This window comes from Carassius carassius, chromosome 8 (assembly GCF_963082965.1).
Source record: "Carassius carassius chromosome 8, fCarCar2.1, whole genome shotgun sequence".
In the NCBI taxonomy this organism is placed as follows: domain Eukaryota; kingdom Metazoa; phylum Chordata; class Actinopteri; order Cypriniformes; family Cyprinidae; genus Carassius; species Carassius carassius.
The window spans coordinates 1928667-1950376 of NC_081762.1; the positions used below are offsets into that span (position 1 = coordinate 1928667).

The window sequence follows — 21710 nt, forward strand, 5'->3', positions numbered from 1 at the left end:
AACCAACTGCTGCATACTAGCATCAGGAGTAAATGGAGCAGCGTTGGGGTTCAACTGACCAGTTAAACTTGGAATCTGGCTTGAGAGTTCAGGCTGTTTGGGAGAACTTGACACAGAATCGTCACAGACAGTTACGGTGTTCTGATGGCAAGCAGATACAGGCAAGGAGCGTGAAGTTCTAGCAAAAGCTCTCTTCAGAGTCCTGCGATGACTATCCAGTCGCTCTTGAACTTCAGCAGCACTCCACTGTTCAGCAGGCTTGAACTGAAAAGACAAAGCAAGGCCAGGATCTGGACAGTGTGAGATAAACGTCATAACAGCTTCAGTAGCAGGGTCCTCAACACACTTGTTCCGTCTACGCAAACACTCATCAGCCACATCAATCGCCTTATTGAGCCGTATCCAGTAGTCCATTGGGCTCTCATCCGCCCTAGGCAGGGTGTTATAAAGGTCAGACATAGGCATATTTGAATACATCAACTCACTGAAATTGCGCTTCAGTATATCGAACACGGTGGTGGGGAGCACTGCAGCAGTCGGCCCAGGGAAGCTGCGCAAGGACACTTTGACTACATCTCTCGCTTTTCCAGCTAACCTGCTCAAAATGAGATCAGAGGCAGTTTCATCAGTGCATATCTTTCTGTTCAAATAACTGTACATCAAATCTTCCCATTCATGTACAGTAAATGAATCACTTTTATCACCTCTAAAGAACGGTGGAGGCGCAACATCATGTTGGACAATGACTTTCAAATTAGAAGCATCAAAACATTCACCTGAATGCTGTACATTTGACTTAGATTGCACTGGGCTGGGCTGTTGCGTTAAGTTGAGACTGGCTGAAATGCTTTCACCAATTTTCTGTGCCAAATCAGAAATAATACTCCCCAAAGACTCAGAGGTAACTACACGATCAGTGTTAGGGCGTGCAAAAGGGGTAGAGCAAGCAGCTGGGCTCCCTGAGGTACCAATAGCTGAATCAGATGCATGTACATGGTCAATATCTGCAGTCAAGAATGTCCTCCCTCTCCCAAAACATTGAGGAGAAACTCCATACATATTGTCAGGACGATTAAGTACAGCCCCACTACCCCTGCCTACTGGTAACATGGCACTAGGTCTTTGTACAGGGCTAAAATTATCCTGACTGACAGTGTCCTCAAACATGACTCAGTTCGAATAGGGAAAAAAATAAATAAATGCAATAACAGTTTCAAAAAGAAAAATGAGAAGGAAAAAAAAAACAAAAAAAAACAAACAAACACTGAAATCACTTAACTAATATGCAGATAAATGTAGTTTGCAGAAATATTCATTTAGACTCTCAAAACAGTCCAATGTTAGTTTCAGGGAGGAAAAAAAATAAATAAAAAAATTATGTGATGACGATCACAAAAACACTGTCCTTCAGCTTTCAGCAACGCAAAGAACAGTTCAGTACAGCGTTGCATGAGGAGAAATAAAAAAATGCGATCACAAAAATATCCCGTCAGTGATGAGCGTGCAGCAGTGCAAAAAAAACAAAAAACAAAAGTTCAACACGTTATTACTAAAAGTCAAAACAGTTTTTCATCATACTTCATAAAAGGGCAACCGTTCAACCTTTACCGTCTGTGATATGAGCAACAGAAGATAGAACCCTGATGATGAGATTGGATGAGATGAAATGAGCTGCGGCCTCCGCGAACGGCAAAACACTCTCACATCCAGCGATCTTTCATGGCACACTGTAGTCTGTTGAAGCAGCAACTTCGGCGATCGGTAATCAGACGATCATGCGAAATCCGAAGGATCACGGCACCACGTGTAACCGGTGGCTCGCGACACCAGTTATAAAATCACTTTTCTCTGCGTTGTGAAAACAGACACGGGACAACAGGCGACGGTTCCACTGGGTTTTACTCCGAGATCTGATGTAAAACAAATAAAAACAGCCTCTGAGTACAATCACCCTTATCTTGCTCTATAAAACAAATGTGACGTAGATTTAATTACCATGTGCTTTTCATCTCCACTTATTAGGCCAAAGAGACAAATATAACTTAAATTGGGCAAAATGACAAAAATAACCACACAGGTAAGTAAAATAACATAATACACATAATTTGCAATGAAGATATAGAAATAAAAGCAACAATTAAAATAAAGATTAATAAGGATTAGCAGGAGCCAAAAATAACCCACCTCTTCCATGCAATTACAATGCCAAGAGGAAGAGGAGGGGACATAACGGGAAATTATGTAGGCTCATGATGACATCACAGCAATTAAAGGGGAAACGTACTCAACACACTTAGGCATCATATCAGGTGCATGTGGAAAAACAATTTTGTGAGAATTATAACAATCAATACATATGTTTTAACAAAACACTTTCTGTACCGGTTACATATGTGTAGTGTGAACTTGGCTTAAGCAAAAAAATGTGAAATCCAGCTGCATGCAGCCGTACAAACCTAGGCCTACTAATGGTGTTACACACTGAAGCACAGCATGTATTGTTTTCAGAGAAACACGTGATCAACGAGAGACAACTGTGATGGTGGTAGGTGTTAGGCATAGAAAAATGAAGCATCTTAAATCTTTGAAGCTTTTCTCTGATTGTTTTTAGAAAGACAATGACATCTTGTGGTAGGTCACATTTGTAACAGCCTTAAACCTGAGTGCGCAGCTACGTTGTTTTATTACAAGCAGAACATATGTGTTCAGTTGGCCAGTAATACAATTCACATATTAAAGTTTATAATTAAATTCAATATAAAAACATCAACGACAACAATAATATTGTTGTTCTGCAGGATTCCATAATGTAGCCTAGTGGTCTGGACTCAAACACGTAAAGCTGAGAATTCACGTGATTGGAGAGAAAAGGTGTGTTCGGCTTGAAGCAGCGCTGTGCAGCCTGGCTGACAGGTGTACTGTATATCATCAAAGTACCGCGAGAGCTATAAAGAGCTGCATGCTTTTAAATCGCTCTCGCGGTACTTTGATGTCATGACTCGTCAGTCAGCACTGCGCCGGCACAGTGCACGCGTTCCGACGTGGAGCTTCATTCAAAAAGCAAAAGTGAAACGCAGCCGCCGTACCTTTTACACTTAGTAATGTACAATGTTTTGTCACCTGAACATGTAGAATCTTTACAATGTAAGTGTTCATGTTTTTAAATATAAGGCGTCTCTATTTTGTGTGCTATAGCTGTGTTTCTTTTTTAAATGAAATGAGTGAAGTAAAGTGATAAGTCACCGTGTCAGCGCTGATGTCTCCGGTGCTGTGGTCGCGAGGATGATGAAGATCATGATTGTGGTTTTAATTAATATTTAATAACCCTACATCGTTTTACATACTCTGATGATAGGATCGGTTCGTTGCAGGAAAATTAATTACAAAAGATTTCTCTTTTTGTTAACTGGGCCTTCATCTGATTTTTGTGATTACACAGAAATCATTTATCAAACCAAAGACTAAGTTTACAGTGTAATATTTCTTACTGGATTTGTTTTTTTCATTAGAAGTCCACGCATTCAATCTTTAATAAAAAACTAACATTGAAAGTATTAAGTCGGGTGTATTGTGGTTAGATATGTAATAGATATATAATAACATATAAATGTTACCTCTCAGTAAGTGTTTCATCACTGTATTCATCTTTAAGATGTGTCTGTATCTGTCACATAAAAGCTCATCTGTATTCTCATCAGGTTCAGACGCTTCAATCTGCTGCTGCTGTTTTGTCTGGTCAATCATAGCGGTCAGTATCATTTTTGTTTATAAATTGTGACCATTTTTTGGTTTTCAGTGTCAGGTAGAGTTATTCTAGTTGATTGTTTCTCTTTTGCACAAAGTACCTTTGGTTGACAAAGGATCGATATATAAACATAATCATATAAACATAGCCATTCTGTTGAAAGAAGTAGTCTAATTTAATTTTACATAGGATATACTTTAAACATACTTTGGATTTACACATGTAGCAACATGTCGTGCAGTGATACAGAGAGACATAAACGTTCTTTGTCCACTATCTACTTTTCAAGCGAATCGTAGAGATTTTGATCCTTTATGTCTTGGTAATGATGTTAAAACTACAACAATAAGGACTACCCAGATGGCTGTTGGCCAAATTATGTCATGTGTCTCTATCATGTGTCTTTCATGCATGGTGACGTATTTGAAGAACAAGTCAGCGCGAGGCTCTGTGATGAATTTTAGTTTCAGTTTCGATTTTGGCTTTGGCTTTTGGCTTTTGGCAGCATTGTTAAGAGTTGTTGTGCTCCAAGTGGGTAAGCAACCCGTTGATATTGCATTTTACATACAGTGGTTTGGATGGTGTATACAAAAACTGGAATGAGTCAAATGTTTGAAAGAGACTGGACTTTATGATTCAAGTCCTTCATCATGATTGGGGTCAGTGCTAAGGGACAGTATAGTCATTCAAGTAATGAGGCCTGTTTATTGGCTCTGAAAGGCCAATAAGACGCAATACTATCCTAACAGCTCTTAACTATGAAGAACGTGAGAAGCTTTCATTTAGCAGACTTTTTTTATCCAAAGCCACTGCACAAATGTGCTGAGCATTAAAAAAACTTAAATCTCAACTAGAATTACTAGAATAGTTTATGGCGACCTTGATTAGGACCCTATGAAATCCGTTTAATTTTTTTCCAAATTCTGTTTTTTCCGTTTAAATTTTTGTCAACTCTTTTTAATGGTTAAATTAAATTGTATTAATTAAAAAGCATGTCCAATTAATTAAAATCATAAAACTTATACACTTTCACATCAATTTATTTAAAGTTTAACAAAAATTACATGTTTAGGGCCCTATGAAATGTTTTATTTTGTCTTCACCATATTTTTTTATTGTAACCTAATTCTGTGTTTTAGCATGTGTAATTATTTAACTTATCTAAATTAAACTTAATTTTTTTTCTTTTCTTAAAATAGCCTTATTAAATGTTTTTTCCCCTCTGAAATTCTGTGTATTTACATTTTTCTGGTTATCAAATGAAGGCATAAAACATTGATTTAATTTATCTTTTAATTATTGAAAATTAAGCAAAGTTTATTTTTTGGTAAACAAAGGGTATTTACTATAAAAAATTAAACATGGAAGAAATGTTGTGTGATTATTTCTAAAAAAAAGTTATGGTTGTTTATGTTTGCAAATACTTCTCATTAAATTAAACCAGACTTTTATTTTGATGGGTTACCGTACCTTTACAGTTCTGTGTATGTGATACAGTCTTTGATGTGATATATAACGCTAGTTTTACTGAAATCAAACGTTCAAATGCTCATGAAGTGACTTTCAGAGCAGTTCTGGAGATGTTCTTCATGTGTTCACATCCTTATTTAGTGAGACGACAGAAGCTGAAATCACCGCGATCGTCACACGTGCTTCCGTGTGTGTAATAAACGAAGACGCGCTTCTGCGACATTCATTAACACAGACACGCTGAACATGCAGGATTCATATTTAAATAGACTTTTTCGACTTAATATATGCACATTTTAGTCCATATCGCGGTTTAATGTAAGTGCAATGACCTACTTTTGATTAATTAATTCAAAACAAAACATTCCACGTTAAACTGTAAATTCCGTTTTTATGACTGGATTCCGTGATTCCGTCCGCGTTTTCTGCATCTCGGAAATCATAGTGCCCTATTTGATTATGGAGAATAAACATGAACACCAGTCACTGATACTTTGTATTGAATTAATATTGTTCTGTCTTTTTGCAGGAACCCCCCCTGTAGGATCCCACCTTATACCCGTGACAGGAGAAAAGGCAAGCAGCGTCACACTGTCATGTGAAGCTGAGAACAATGAGATTATTACTTTATTCAGACAGTCAAAAAAGATCCTTGTCTGTCAGAAAGAAGAATGTGAGAATAAGACTGAAAATGTACAAGGAGTATGTAAAGAAAGAGCCTGTGACATCATCATCAAGGATCTGAGCTTCAGAGACGCAGGGACATATATCCTGAGGTTCAATCACAAAAATTATCCAAAAGAGGAGAAGCAACAAAAGGATAAAACATATCAACTTCGTATTCATGGTAAAGTCAAAACTGAACCAACCTGCAACATGTGTGTTCTGGCTTTTCTTTAGTAATTGTGATGTTGTACAGTACACACAGGCCTGTAAACTGGGACACATCTCTGCTTGTATTCAGATTAGTGGTCAACAAGGATAGGCTTTTCCTATATGCCTGATTTTTAAATGATTTCATTTGGTCCCCCAATCCTAAATATGTGTTTATAGCAGTGATTAAATGCTAAATATCTGTTTTCCTCAGAAAACGTTTCTGTGAAAATAGGTGAGGAGCTGAAGTTGGATGTTCTTTCCAAAGCTGATAAAGTGGAGCATCAGAATGAAACCAGCACAGAGTGGATGAACGTTTGGACCAGAAGCAAAGGGGTTCAGGGTGATCGAATGACCGACACTGATGGAAACCTGACCATTCATAATTTTACAGCCAGAGACGCAGGAAAATACAGAGTTCTGGACTCAGAACAAAAAACCTTGATCACAGTGACAGTCACAGGTGAGAGAAACTCAGTGGAAGTTTAAAAATATTATTTTTTAAAACATTTGTTCAGCTAAAGTTTATTCATCACAATTTGAACGGAAAATCGATGATCAACTATGTGACTAGCCTTTCAATATTCTGTACAGAATCTGGTACGGAGTTAAAGGAAAAACTGGACAAAACGGGTGGCACTAAGCAACTTTGTAAGTAAAACATTAAGCATTGAAAGCTTTCCAAAATCTATAAGCAACGAGTCAAAAAAAAAAGAAAAAAAAATAACTTTTAAAATTGTGTTCTCTTCCCTCCTTCCCCATTCCAGCTGTTTGGGTTTGGATTTTGATTTTGATTGTGCTGGGAGTTCTGGTGGTTCTGGCTCTGATTGCATTTACGGTCAAGAAGATACGTCCGCATCTGAACTGGAATAAGCAACGCAGTTCCTACCAAGACGTCCCACTGCAATAAATTGTACAGGGGCCCAGATTGTCATGGGTGCCTGCTTTGCTGGATCAAGGAGATGCAGAGATGCAGACAATTCAATGAAGAACAGGTTTTAATGAAAGCAAAACAACATGGGACATACACGTAACACTGGGGATGACAATTGAGACTGAACGCAGGACTAAATACATGAACTAAATGAGGAACACCTGGAACTAAACGGTGAGATTAAAAGAACACAGCTGAAACAAATGGACACAATAAGGGCAGGAACAAGAAGACCAAATAATGGCATAAACATAACATGGAGCACATGGGACAAAACAAGGAACAAAGTCCGACACAGACCACGTGCTTTAAGAGCCAACAGATCTGCAGAGGATTCTATCAACATATTTCTGAATGAATGACTTAATGATGCAGTAAAAAGTGATGTATGTCCATCTTTTAATTTTCATATTTACTATTTTGCAAGTTGTCTGAGCATTACAGCCAAACTCATTTCAAAGACAAAGCCTTTCAAGGTAACAGAAAAAACAATGGCAGATATTTAAGTGTATTAAATTTGGTGCAACAGTTCTAAATTTCTTCAGTCAAGAGCAGTGAGTGTTTCTTTTTTCTTTGTGTTTTGTTGTTTTAATAACGTTAAATAGTTCATCCAAAAATAAACATTCTGTCAGCTTTCTGTCAATTCTGTCATAGCGTTTTATTTTCATACCACCATTTACTCACTCAAAAGTGGTTTTAAACCTGAAGGAGTTTCTTTCTTCTTCTGAACATAAATGCTATTTTGAGGAATGTGGAAAACCACAGTGACTTCCAGAGTATTTTTTGCTAAAATCAAATTCAATGTGGACCAACAACTGTTTGGTTAAAAATCACTGTCCATGCGAATGCTTCAGGTAAATAGGAAAATCTTTTAACGCACACATACAAAAAAAAAAAAAAGAAAAAAAAAAAAAAACAGAGGTAGTTTTGTTCAAGTTAATAAAGTCTATTCAAGTGTCCAGTAAAAAATAAATCAGAAATCTTGAGACAAAAACACTGTAGGACGTCCAGAAAGTTCAACTATGAAATAGAGAAAAGGAAAAAATTATGCTAAGTCCCTGAGCACTGGTTTAGGCAAGGCAAGTTTATTTACATACAGAAGCACATTCAAGATTTAATGTGACTAGTGTTTTAGCACATCTGATCTCTTCTGGAAGCTGATTCCAACTGCGGGCGACATAGTAACTAAAGGCGGACTCCCCTTGTTTTGTGTGAACCCTTGGTATTTCTAACTCGATCCTAGTGATCTGAGTGCTCTGTTAGGTTTATATTCAGTGAACATATCTGAAATATATTTCGGTCCTAGGTCATTTAGTGACTTATATACGAGTAAAAGTACTTTAAAATCAATCCTAAATGTAACTGGAAGCCAGTGTAAGGACCTGAGGACTGGTGTGATATGCTCAGATTTTCTGGTTCTAGTCAGAATCCTGGCAGCAGTGTTCTGGATGAGCTGCAGCTGTCTAATGGTCTTTTTGGGAAGGCCGGTGTGGAGCCCATTACAATAGACCACCCTGCTGGTGATGAAGGCATGAACAAGTTTCTCCAAGTCTTGACTGGAAACATTGTAGATCCAATCTATCAGACTCTGATTATCTTCAAAACACAAATTAAGATATTTCATAATGAATCCTGAAAGCTTTCCTTCCCTTCAGTGAAAGTCCATGTAACCAAAACTTCCAAAAAAAGTCATAAATGTGTCATAAAATTAATCCGTTTGTAATGTATGTGTGTTTACATGTGAATAAAAACATAAATTAAATCTGTTCATCATAGAAAGTGGTTGTATCTCTTCACAAGAAAAACAAAAAACAACAAATGTTCAATTCATATGGAATACTTTTAAAACACATTAACGATCTTCTAGGATATTCTAGTTTTGGTTACCTAAACTATTATGGATGGACAGAAATCTCTCATGATTAATACAAAAAAAAAAAACAACTACTGTACACGACATGTTGTCACATCACGCCGCAGAAGCTTGAGGCTGTCTACACTGGACGCGACAAAGTGACATTTACAAATCATTTTGAGCTTTGTGTCAGTACGTCATAAACAAAACGAGGCATCAGTTCACTGTCAGGATCGGTCGAGTCGAGTCGAGTCGAGCCGCATATATGAAATGCCATCCATGCCATAATTATAAAAAATACAAAAATAATACAAATAAATATAAAAAAAAATTTCCTGTCTATTGCTATGGTTATCACTGTGTAAATCACTGCTACTTCTAGAGTGAATCCCACATAAATATGCAGATGTCATTCCCGAAACTTTGCAACGTGTGTTGCTGAAAAACACAGTTCTTCATCTTGCAAAGAGTGATCATAACCATTAAAACATGTCATTCTCTGATTAGTGAGTGTACCCCCCCCCCCCCCGACCCCTGTCTGCGACCCTTTTTTGATCCAGTGCCCCAGAATAACTCAAAAGAGCCCCCCACACCTCCACATTTAAAATGCTCTTCCCAAAATGCCCTTTTAAAAGACATGACTCTCCTCATCAGGAATGAAAAAAGTGACAAAGGTTTGAACCCCCTTCCCCCCTTTTTTTAATACCATAGGGAAAAAAGTGAAAAGTAAAATGCCTATGCAAGACCCAGAACCAAGCTTACTGAGCAATAAAGCTATAGTGAGCCCTTTATTAAAATACCTGGAGTCTAGGAAATACAAAAATAAAATGAAAATTGTCATTCACTCAGTATTACTTGATGCAATTCACGACTATCTCAATTACAATTAAGTACAAATTAATTGTATTCAGTTATGTTTTAGGCTCTAAAACAGTCCAGTACTTTATAGTCAAATCCATTTCTATATTGAAATAATGAAGATTTCTGTGTCACCCCAGACTGGTTGCTGCCCCCTTCCTGGCCACCCCTGTTTATGAATATGTTTGTGAATGTGCATTTGATTTACATTTGAGAGGAACTAAGATTGTAAACAAGGATACTAACTAGCCAATTTTCACTGAAAATTGCAGTTGTGAATTCAAAATAGGCCATCTGTATAATTCAAGTAGATTCAATGAGTTGAAAACTAAATTAAATACAAATTCATACTTAAATACAAAACAACGCTGAACTTTGACGAAAAATAGATTGTTTTAATGTTATAATAGTGATTTTTATAATGTCTAAATATAAATCCATAAGCAAAACTTGAGCTATATTGCAGAGTGGAAATGGTAAAGGAGACAATAAATGATTCTCTGCTGCCATCTAGTGGTCATAGTGGGAATCATGACCTTGATTTTACAGTTTTTCTCAATTGCTAAAACACAATTTCTGAAACCTTGCTCCATTTTCTGAAAACACTGAACACAAAACCTCAAGTTCAAGCACTATTTACAAAACCTCTGACTCGTCTTGCAAAATGAAACTTTCGACTTAAAACAGTTTTGCCTGTGTTCAAAATCAAACACTGCTGTCAAATCATAAACAAAGTGATCAAAATGATATACACTATCAAGCAGTCAGTAAACAATACACCATCAACTAGAAAATACATTGTTCAAAACCTAGTTCTCAGGAAGAAATAAGTTTTTACAGTTTTTCTCAATTCCTAAAACACTAAATCCTATTGTCTGAACAAAATGCTCAGTTGCATGAACCCACTGATTGAATCAATCACTCTTTTGGCAAAACCATAAGCACTTTTCACCTGTTTAGACACAACTTGCCAACACATTTTCATTGTGATGCACCCGTGCTACATAATGGTGAGCACAGGTGACAAAAGTCAAACACAATTAAAGCACAGATGTCACCATTTGAACAACAACTCAAAATTGATCACACTTGTGGCTAATGATGTGAGGGAACATATACAGTGAACCAGTTCAGAGAGCACTGGTTTGTGAGGCCCTACAATGGATAGAAATCTGAGAGGAAGAGTTCTTGTGAGAGGAGGTTGAGGTGGTCGAGGTGGTAAGCGAAGACAAAGAACAGTAATATCTGATGAAATCAGAGCTACTGTGATTGACCATGTTCTTGTCCATGGTATGAGCATGAGGGAGGCTGGACAAAGGGTAAAACCAAACATCAGTAAATTCATTGTGTCCACCATAATCCGAAGATTTAGAGAAGAGGTGAGGTAATTACCTTTTTTTGACATTATAGAACAGTATGTAAATGTTGACAGCAATTACTGTATGACATACTATATACTAAATATATATATTAAATCTGACCAAAAGGAGAAGGAGAGGCCGTAATGTGACTCCCCTTTCCTAAACCCCATTGAGGAATTCTTCTCCTCATGGCGATGGAAGGTATATGAATGCCAACCTTACACCAGGGTAAATCTCCTGCAAGCCATGGCACTTGCCTGTGGTGACATAGGTGTGGAGGCATGCCAAGCCTGGATACGGCATGCCAGGGTTTTTCCCCCATTGCTCAGCCAGACAAAATGTGGCCTGTGATGTGGATGAAGTACTGTGGCCTGACCCTGTACGGAGACATGATGCTGTGAGTAATGCACTTATTTGTATATTTTTGTACTATACTTTTACATCAGCTTACTGTACACAAGTGGCACACGCATAAGATTTCTGTTTTGTCTTTTTGTACACGTGCTAAATGCACAGTTTTTTTTTTCCAGCTTCATGTCCTGAGCATTGTGTTTTCTATTTTTCTACGTAGTGTTTAGTGACTTCTCCACCTTCAATACCACGACTTAGATGCCCTTGAGCAAGGCATCGAACCCCCAACTGCTCCACGGGCGCCGCAGCATAAATGGCTGCCCACTGCTCTGGGTGTGTGCTCACAGTGTGTGTGTGTGTGTGTTCACTGCTCTGTGTGTGTGCACTTCGGATGGGTTAAATGCAGAGCACAAATTCTGAGTATGGGTCACCGTACTTGGCTGAATGTCACTTCACTTCACTTCAGTAGTGTCTTTAATTTTGATTGACCTGGGGCACGATTTGACAACATAGTTCAGTTTTGAGCACAGATTGAACTGTTTTGAGGTGAAAGTTTGGTTTTGCAAGAAGAGTCTGAGGTTTTGTGAATGTAGCTTGAAAATTGGGTTTTGTGTTCACAGTTTAGAGAAAAGGAGAGCAGCTTAAAAGAGATGTGTCTTAACAATCGAGAAAAACTGTAATCTCAAAACAAAGTTCATAATTTTCCGTCATTTGTCTTTTGATGAACGAAAAACATATTCTATCATAGTAGCTCAAGATTGATCAGAAATTACTACTCTGCTTTGCATGTTTTTTTTTTTGGTTCTTCCTCCTTCTACACCTATTTTTACGGTACTGTACCCTGCAGCTCATAAACTTGTCCTTGGTCTCTGTGAAAGTTTAACTATTGTTCTTTGTTGATATGAACCTGCAACCATTCAAAATCTATTGAGCTGCCAGTACTGTGCACAAATGGAAAGCACAATGTTCAGGGCCAAACAATTTGTTTATTGTACAGTATACAGTCTACAATGTGCTGTAATATAAAATCAGAAATCAAAGGAGTAAACATGTGATGATCAATGTGCTTCTTGTCTTTGGGCTGGGTCAGGCCAGAGCACTTCATCGACGTCACAAGCAATAATGTCCCACCTTCAACAACCTGTTTGCTCTCTGAACTGGCTTATATTGGTTGTGTCACATCATTTGAAACATATTTGAGTGGTTGTGTTCAATCAATGATACATGTTCTCTATTTGTATTTGATGGATGACGTGCATTAGAGTGCAGAATGTGTATTGAGGATGAGAATGTGTTTAGTGTTTTGCTGAAGAGTCTAAGTGAGATCTGCAAATTGTGTTTTACCATGTGAAATGGTTTAAGGTATTGACAACAGACTGCACAGTTAGCTAAATAAGTTCAGACAACTGAGAACTTTTTTCAGCAAATGGGTTTTAGTGTTTTAGCAATTGAGAAAAACTGTAATAGTATTTGTTTTTCTTCCAGGTGAAATCTTGGCAGAAATCTTCCACTCAGCATGGCAATTTTTCCATATATTATCTTTTTAAATAATTCTAGTAATAAAAATAAAATTAAACATGGCTTTACAAAAAAATGCAGATTTTCTAAAGTAAATATTACTATATAAAAATGTGCAAAAATAAAAATTGAGGAAAATTATATATATATTCAAATTATCAAACTAAAATGTGAGCAATAGTACATGTGTTTGAAAATAAAAATGAATAATACTAATACTAATAATAATAAAAATGTTTTCTACTGTCTGGGATCTGCCATCAGGAGTTAAAGGGGATGTTTTTTCTCATCTTCATCTTGCGCCCTATTGTGATCTCGAATTGCAGAATATTTCAGTAGACTGCATGCAATTCGAGAGATGTTGTTAAATGTAATGCACATACATGCATGCACAGTTTTGCAGTTTTAATCGCCATTTTGGTCATTTAGTGACTTAACTGACAAGGTATGATCACAGTTTCTAATGTGGTTTATTTATGAAGTGAGCGCATGCAGTATTCACATACAGTTGAAGAGTGTGCGCCGTGAGCACAGTAAAACAGGTGACAGGACAGGGAAGGTTTAATAATTATTTTTTACAACTAAGCTTTTATTATTTATAACGTTTTATTAAAGATTTTCACAGAATGATTTTGGTAAAATGGTGCCCACTACGTGTGGCGCCCCTGCACTGCATATACTTCATAACTCGTTTTTGCGCCACTGTTTTTACGCAACGCAACATAAGGACGAGATGTCAGTCAGCAACGGTCGCTTCGCGCTGGAAACACCTTTTGTATTTCATAACAGAAATTGATTTTATTCGTTAATGGATATATTGGTCATGAATTTGGCATTCAATTATTAAAGAATGAAACGGTTCAGCAACATGAAAATCAACACAGTAGTATTTGAGGAGATGTAGAACAAGAATGGTGGAGTTTGCAGAAAACTATTTGATTGAATCTTTTTTTATGATTTTTTATTTTTAAATATGACTGTATAGTGAGGTAAATAGCATTAGTTAGCATGATTTTGGCAAGCAGCTATTAAAGAATGAAATACAGCAACATGAAAATGACCACAGTGGTTGCCTACTTGGACAGAATAGAAGTAAAACAGAATAGTAGAACAAGAATTTGCAGGTAATTTTTCTTTTTTCTTTATGCATTTTTAAAATGTCTACCAACATCAAGTGTCTCAGGCCAAAACATGGATAAAACATTTTAGAGAAAAATACATTTAACGAACCCATTGCAAATGTTTTATTGAAAGTTTAATTCATTAAATACAATTAAAATAATAAAATACCATTAAATAAGAATTGCCTGTATAATGTGTTTTTTTATTTGTTTTTTTTACTATTATTATAAATTAATTGAATCTGGTTTCAGTTTAATACGTGCTTCGACCCACTCTTTTTAAACAAATAATTTCCAAAGGTTTCGAAGCTTCACGTAGCCGTTAAAACACACACACACACACACACACACACACACACACACACACACACACACACACACACACACACACACAAACAGCCATCACTACCACGTGACGTCTATGGAAGCATATGGGTAGCATTATTAAATTTGGAATGTAATATGCAAAATGACAACGCAATATGTAAAATGACAATGCATTTCTGTATTTACATTTACATTTTCCATCCTTCCACCATTTAAAAGCTATATTTCTTAAATGCATTAACACTCACAGTCAAGACACTTACGATTGCATTTTCATTCAATGTCCCGCAATGAATGTAGCAAAATTCAATGTGCACATTGAAAATGCATTCCGAGCCGATCACGTGTCCGCCCCTCGCGCCATGTCAATCACTGCGTGAACAAGGCGGGGCTTGTAGAAGGCCAGAGACTCAAATCTCAAGAAGAGGATTCAAGTGAGAGAACACGGACAAGACAGTTGGCCCGTGTACGTTTTGATCATTTCGGTTTATGGCTTCAATATTTCATTCGCACTTGTGGGCGGAGCTGAAACGCTGCTTTCATCTGATTGGTCGAATCGCTCCACCTTCAGCTCGGTCTTGCGAGTGAAGCACTGTAATGTCTGAAACTACACTCACTGTTAATTAGCATAATATTTGAATCAGATGTAGCTGGGCACATAATTCGTGCTGCTGCGACCTGCAAATTATTTCTAGGTTGTAGTATTGTATGAATATTGTCCCACTGATAAATACAGTGCAAATAGTTATGTCTCCTTGGATAACGGTGAAGTGGAAATAAATATAGTTAAATTTATGAAATAAAATAAAATTGGATTTCTTGGGAAGGTAAGTCTGGCCAGTTATACAACAACACGAGTCACACGAGTCTGAAGATCTGAGCTGAATTTGGTGAAACATTAAAGTTCTAGTCTGTGTCAATTACTCTCATAATAAATAATAATAATAATGTTACCCGTATTTTTCAGTATAAGTTGCATCAGTCCAAAAATACGTCATGACGAGGAAAAAAACATATATAAGTCGCATTGGACTATTAAGTCGCATTTATTCAGAACCAAGAAAAAACATTACCGTCTACAGCCGCGAGAGGGCGCTCTGGGGTAGGCTACAGGAGCACTGAGCATCATAGAGCTAATTTTACTATTTTTATTTAGAAATGTAACTATATTATTTTTTACAATTATTTATTAATGTCACACACACATACCTAGTGCCTTATGACTTAAAAGATGAGAGTGGTAAATGTTACAGACATGGAACTGTTCAGTCTATTATTGATTTTTATTTCCACTTCACTTTTTTCCAAAGAGACAGAACTATTTGCACTGTATTTATCAGTGGGACAATATTCATACAATACTACAACCTAGAAATAATTTGCAGGTCGCAGCAGCACGAATTATGTGGCCAGCATCATCTGATTCAAATATTATGCTAATTAACAGTGAGCGGTGGTTTCAGACATTACAGTGCTTCACTCGCACTGAATCTTATTCTGTCTGAAAGAATGAAAAGACCGAGCTGAAGCTGGAGCGATTCGACCAATCAGATGAAAGCAGCGTTTCACCTCTGCCCACAAGAGCGAATGAAATATTGAAGCCATAAACCGAAATGATCAAAACGTACACGGGCCAACTGGCTTGTCCATGTTCTCTCACTTGAATCCTCTTCTTGAGATTTGAGTCTCTTGACCTTCTGCAAGCCCCGCCTTGTTCACGCAGTGATTGACATGGCAGGAGGGGGCGGACACGTGATCGGCTCGGAATGCATTTTCAATGTGCACATTGAATTTTGCTACATTCATTGCGGGACACTGAATGAAAATGCAATCGTAAGTGTCTTGACTGTGAGTGTTAATGCATTTAAGAAAAATAGCATTTAAATGATCATTTTGCCACAGTTTTTGCTTGAACATGTTATACATATCTTATCATTTCTGTAATACATTTTCATTTTAATTTTGCAACTTATAAAGCGTTACAATTAGTATTCATTTTACATATTAAAACTGGTGTATGAAATGGCAAATGAAAATTATGTAATTTAATTTTCATTTTCATTTTGCACCAAACGTTCCACAAATGTATTGGAAAATGTAAATGTAAATACAGAAATGCATTGTCATTTTACATATTGCATTGTCATTTTGAATATTACATCCCAAATTGAATAATGCTACCCATATGCTTCCATAGATGTCATTTAGACGCGCAAGGAATGTTTCAGCGCAGAGGTCACGTGAGTGAAGTAAACCGAAAGTGAAAGTAACATGTATTGTGCTTTATCTTCCTGAGCCATTTTACATCCGTGTTTAAGAATCTTTAACTTATTAGAAATAATAAGTATCCAAGTATCCAGTGATTTCTGTATGTGTTTGTTTTGTAGGAATTCACGTGATGTTGTTTAGTAAACTCTGGATGGCTATTAACCTTACATTTCGAGCAAGTGTTAAAGTGAAGCGGCAAGAAAAGTTATCAACTTCCTCAATAAGTAAGTAAAAATGAAATGTAACTTACTCATGAAGTATGTTATATGCATTTTTAATCTTATCAGTGATGTCTTTATTATTAATTCTCTTTGGATATAGGCCTATACAGACATATATATTATAATACACTTTTTATATGTAGGCCTAATCATAAAAGCCTAATTTATAAACCACATCCTTGCAACTATCTTCGCTTTAACATTTTTTATTAATATATTTTTAATTTAGCTGCGTGTCTCCAAATTTTCTGTGTAAACTAAAGTCAATATCTAACTGAAAAAGAATATCTGCTGATTCAGATGATGCCAGTTCCTAACATGTACAATAATATGATGACAAATCTAATTAATACAGAAGTTAAATCTTGATTACTGATTAGAAATCAGAAGTCAGAGTCTTCTGTTTTCTATAAACACATACATCTTGTATTTTGTTGTATCTGAGTGTTTCTGTCTCATCAGACGTATCTGTGCAGCTTCATGAAGACTGAATGAATCATGGAGGACACACAAGCATTCAGAGATGGAGATGTTTCTCCAGGATGCAGGTATGTCAAGTCTTCATATGATCTTAATGTTAAATAGAAGATACACTGTACACCACATGACCAGGGTGTTTAGGTCTTTAAATACTGACACCAAAACACCAAAGTGTCATCACTCTTCAGCTTAATTTATTTCTTCATTTATTTCAGCATATTTATTTTCAGATAGACAACATTCTTAAGTTGAATTTATTTTCATGTAAAATCAACCAGTTGGATTCTTGTCTTTACTATATTATCTCTGTTATCTATCTATTATAGCTAATGTTTTTATTCTGTTAAAGTAAGTTTCAGGTGGACAGATCAAACTCATCAGAGCCCAGCTGTGTGTCCATGAAGAGTAACTGGTCTATGGATAAACCATTACATTTTCAGGGAAGACACACATCACCTGATCCGAGGTACAACATTTTTACCATCAAATTACAGCACAAATGAAACCGCTCCATCACTTTAATAGAAAAACACATCAACAACATGAAAGTCACTATCTAGCCATGAAAATAGAGTACAGTATGGCAGACTATCTGCACTCAGAGTTTTAATAAAAACTAAGAGCCACTTTGACTTGGTACAGAGTCAGACACAGTGAGCACATCTTGACTGTAGATACTGGAAAGCAGAAGAAGAGAGGCCATAAAAACATAATTGACATGACCACATCTAAATGACTGACAGCCCAAATAGTTGTGTTTGTTCTTTTTTGAGGCTCAGTTTGTAGTTATAAGTAGAGTCTTATGGAGGCAATTGTAACGATACATCTAAAACAAAATCAGCTAAGATTCGAGTTCTTAAATCAAACTCTAAACAGAAATATTGGAGATGCTGGTATGCGCCCAACGATAGGGTATCAGGTGTCCTTAATGCAGGCAGCATCTGAAGAGTGGTTTACTCTTCAGACCTTTTTGTATTTTACTGATTGGCTTCCTCACTCCTTCTCCTCTCCACTATTAAGCTGGTGTGTGGTGGGCGTTCTCAAAGACTATAGGAATACAAAGACGTTCACTCCTGAAGTTATGAAGGGGAGAAACTGCAATGTGCTTTATGACGGAATTGTCCCACCTTCTAAATGAAAGAGCCAATCTCAGACTGTTAAAGTCTCATTTGTATTATTTTATCAGTTCATTTAAAGTTGCTGAATATACCTTTCATGTGTTTTCAGATTTTTTTTTGTTATATTAATGTACTCCACATAAAATCAACTATATGATTTTTTCCTTCTATTCTATTCTATACTCTATTGTCTCTATTCTGTTAAAGCTTAAGTGACAGATCAGTCTCATCAGAGCCCAGCTGTGTGTCCATGAAGAGTGACCAGTCTATGGATAAACCGGTAAAATTTGAGGGAAGACACACAACTGATTTGAGGTACAACATCTCTTTTTTAAATAGATTACTGTGAGAATATATTAGATTGATAGATTGGTTTTGACTGTTCTCTATGAGAGGGGAATTTATAAGGTAATTCTGTGTCATTTCAACAAAATTGTACAAATTTCCCTTGCACACATTTAGTTTTAATAATAATAATTCATTACATTTATATAGCGCTTTTCTAGGCACTCAAAGCGCTTTACATAGTCTGGGGGTATCTCCTCATCCACCACCAGTGTGCAGCATCCACCTGGATGATGCAATGGCAGCAGAGTCAGCGTCAGAGCATATCTACTGGAGGGGCATTGGATCATCGACGGGGGGCACTGTCGTTTGATAAATATTTTATTTTTTGACGCATTGGCAACATCATAGTAGCATGGAAATCCAGACCTAAATCTGAAAGATCATTTAGAATGACAATGAACGATTTGGACTTGGGTTTTTTATCTAAAAGAGGAACAGAAGACAGCGCTGAAATTTGCTGTTTTGCCGACCGGATATGGCAAGAGTCAGTTAGCTCCAATGATCTTATCTATATAGAATGTCATAATATATTTTTTATTTTATTTTTACCTGTCTTGATTCCTAAAACACAACAGATGACGATTGTTAGGCTAAACGTTCAGAATATGATTCCATATAAGGTAAGTATAGCCTAGTTCAGCACTTTGCGAATGGACAGTGACTCAAGTAGCACTTAGTAGCGTTCTACGAGTTCAGTAGTGTGCCCTACATTTTTGTGAAAATGTACATTTTGGGAAATGCGCGAGGAATTGCGGCTAACGTTCATAACCTTGCACGTAGAGAGCGCTTTTAAGAGCTAAGATTGGCTAGGCTACATTGTTATCGGAAAACCCGGACCAGAACAGATAGCCTAAACAACAGAACAGGACAGAAAATAATAATATAAATATAATATAGGCTAAATAAAATAATAATAATAATAAAAAACAAAAACATAAAATAGGCCTAATATAAATAGCTATATATTTTTTATACTTAAATAGGCTAATTATCAAATTACGACGACAAAAATAAAACACTGAATACTTTAATGTATATTATACTTAAATAGGCTAATTATCAAATTACGACGACAAAAATAAAACACTGAATCAGTTTGAAATCAGACGTTTTTTTCGTATAGATGTTTCTGAAAACTTAAGGCTTTTTTCTTCATAAAACGAGTTGGACCTCATCACACAAATGTCTGCGTATGGACCAGTTAAATCAGAAGACTAAAATTCGCCTGCAGAGAATAAGGATGTCACAACATTTTTAACTGATTTTTTAGAGAGAGAGAGAAATACTAATTAATTAGTTTGTTTCATATTAGGTTACAATTATCGCACTTATATCAACAGGTTTTTTTTATAAATAAATAAAAAAACTTTACATTTCGAATAAAAATTCCCGCCCGGCAGTGCCCTATTAGTAAGTCTATATGCATGCAAAATACTTTAATGTATATTCAAAAATGTCAAAACGAATAAACTTATGGTCATGAGTACAGTCGCCTCCGTGGAAGAGCGCTTTTCGCTGCGTAGACAATGGGCGCGTATTTGGATTTTTATATGACATTGCATCTCTGAAAGAAAAGAAGAATACAATAGTTCTTCACGATTGCTTAGGACTGGAAAAGGCCCTGACTCATGGAGATTCGCGGATGTTGATGGGCACGAATTGTTTGAAGAGCTGACTGCTTTGGGCAGACGCCTGGTTGCTGGAGCTAAACCACTGGATGCGCTTAAATTCATCTGTGAAAAAGGGATGGAATCAATTTTTCCAAATGTTTTTGTAGCATTGAGAGTGCTTCTCACTCTCCTCGTCACTGTGAGCTCAGGAGAACGCAGTTTCTCAAAGCTTAAACTGATAAATGTTATCTCAGAAGTACAAGTTAAACTCGAGGATGCAATCAAAGCGTTTGCCGCTGCGAAAGCCCGACGCGCACGCTTCTGAAATGTGTGTAGGCCTATTAGTCAAGAAAAAATCTAAATCTCCAGTTTTGTGAGCTAAAAAGTTGAGTGCACATGTTTAGTTTTATTCTGTACACTATCTATTAGCCTATAAAACAGAAATTATATGCAGCTGTTGCATTGTGTACCCTTTTCACGTTTTTGCAGAATAAAAAAACCCTCTGAGTGTAATTTCATAGATTAAAAAAAATTATTTTCATGCATCTTAAGGATCCCTAATTGTGAATGTGAGGTGGGGGCGGCACGATCGCTTGTGCATTTGCTAGCATTCGCAAAAGAAGGGCCAGCTCGGCTCTCAGACCATGGTACTGGTGGTCGTGGCCGGAGTATCCAAGTCTGCTGATTGACGAGGCTGCGGAGGTCTAATCCATTTTTGTAAATCCATAAATAAATTTAAAAAGTATTTTTTTTTTTTTGAATTAGCTGCTAACAACTGTCTATAATATAGACGGACAAACTGTTCTTCAACTTGAAATGGATTTTGCGCGCGCGCTGCAAATCAAATGTAACAAGTTTACTCTGCGAGACGGCGACCAATAAGCATTCACCATGAGAAGCCTGTAACGTGCCATGAACAACCAAAATAATTAATTTTCCCATTCTTTTTATTTTATTTAATTTAAGTTACAGTTTGAACATTTAATATTAAAATAATAACTAAAAGGGATTTTTTTTTTGGCCACGCCATGGCCTGTAGGAGGGGCATCAATAACCGCTAGGGGGGGCACGGCCCTCGAATGCCCCACCATAGCGCCGGCGCTGGACGGCAGCCATTGTGTGCCAGAACGCCCACCACACACCAGCTTACTGGTGGAGAGGAGACAGAGTGATGAAGCCAATCAGCAGATATGGGAATTGTTAGGAGGCCATGATGGTCAGAGGCCAAAGGGCAATTTAGCCAGGATGACGA

The 21710-nt window shown here is 36.8% G+C and overlaps 1 protein-coding gene across 2 annotated transcripts in view; it reads left to right on the forward strand.

Annotated features, from left to right (window-relative positions):
* Positions 1 to 16688: 16688 nt before the first annotated feature.
* Positions 16689 to 21710, forward strand: part of LOC132144948 (NACHT, LRR and PYD domains-containing protein 1b allele 2-like) — a 173491-nt gene continuing 168469 nt past the window's right edge. For both annotated transcript variants that reach the window (XM_059555545.1, XM_059555547.1), the window contains exons 1-2: positions 16689 to 16905; positions 17365 to 17450. The gene's annotated coding sequence lies outside the window, so the exon portion shown is untranslated. The remainder of the gene's footprint in view (positions 16906 to 17364; positions 17451 to 21710) is intronic.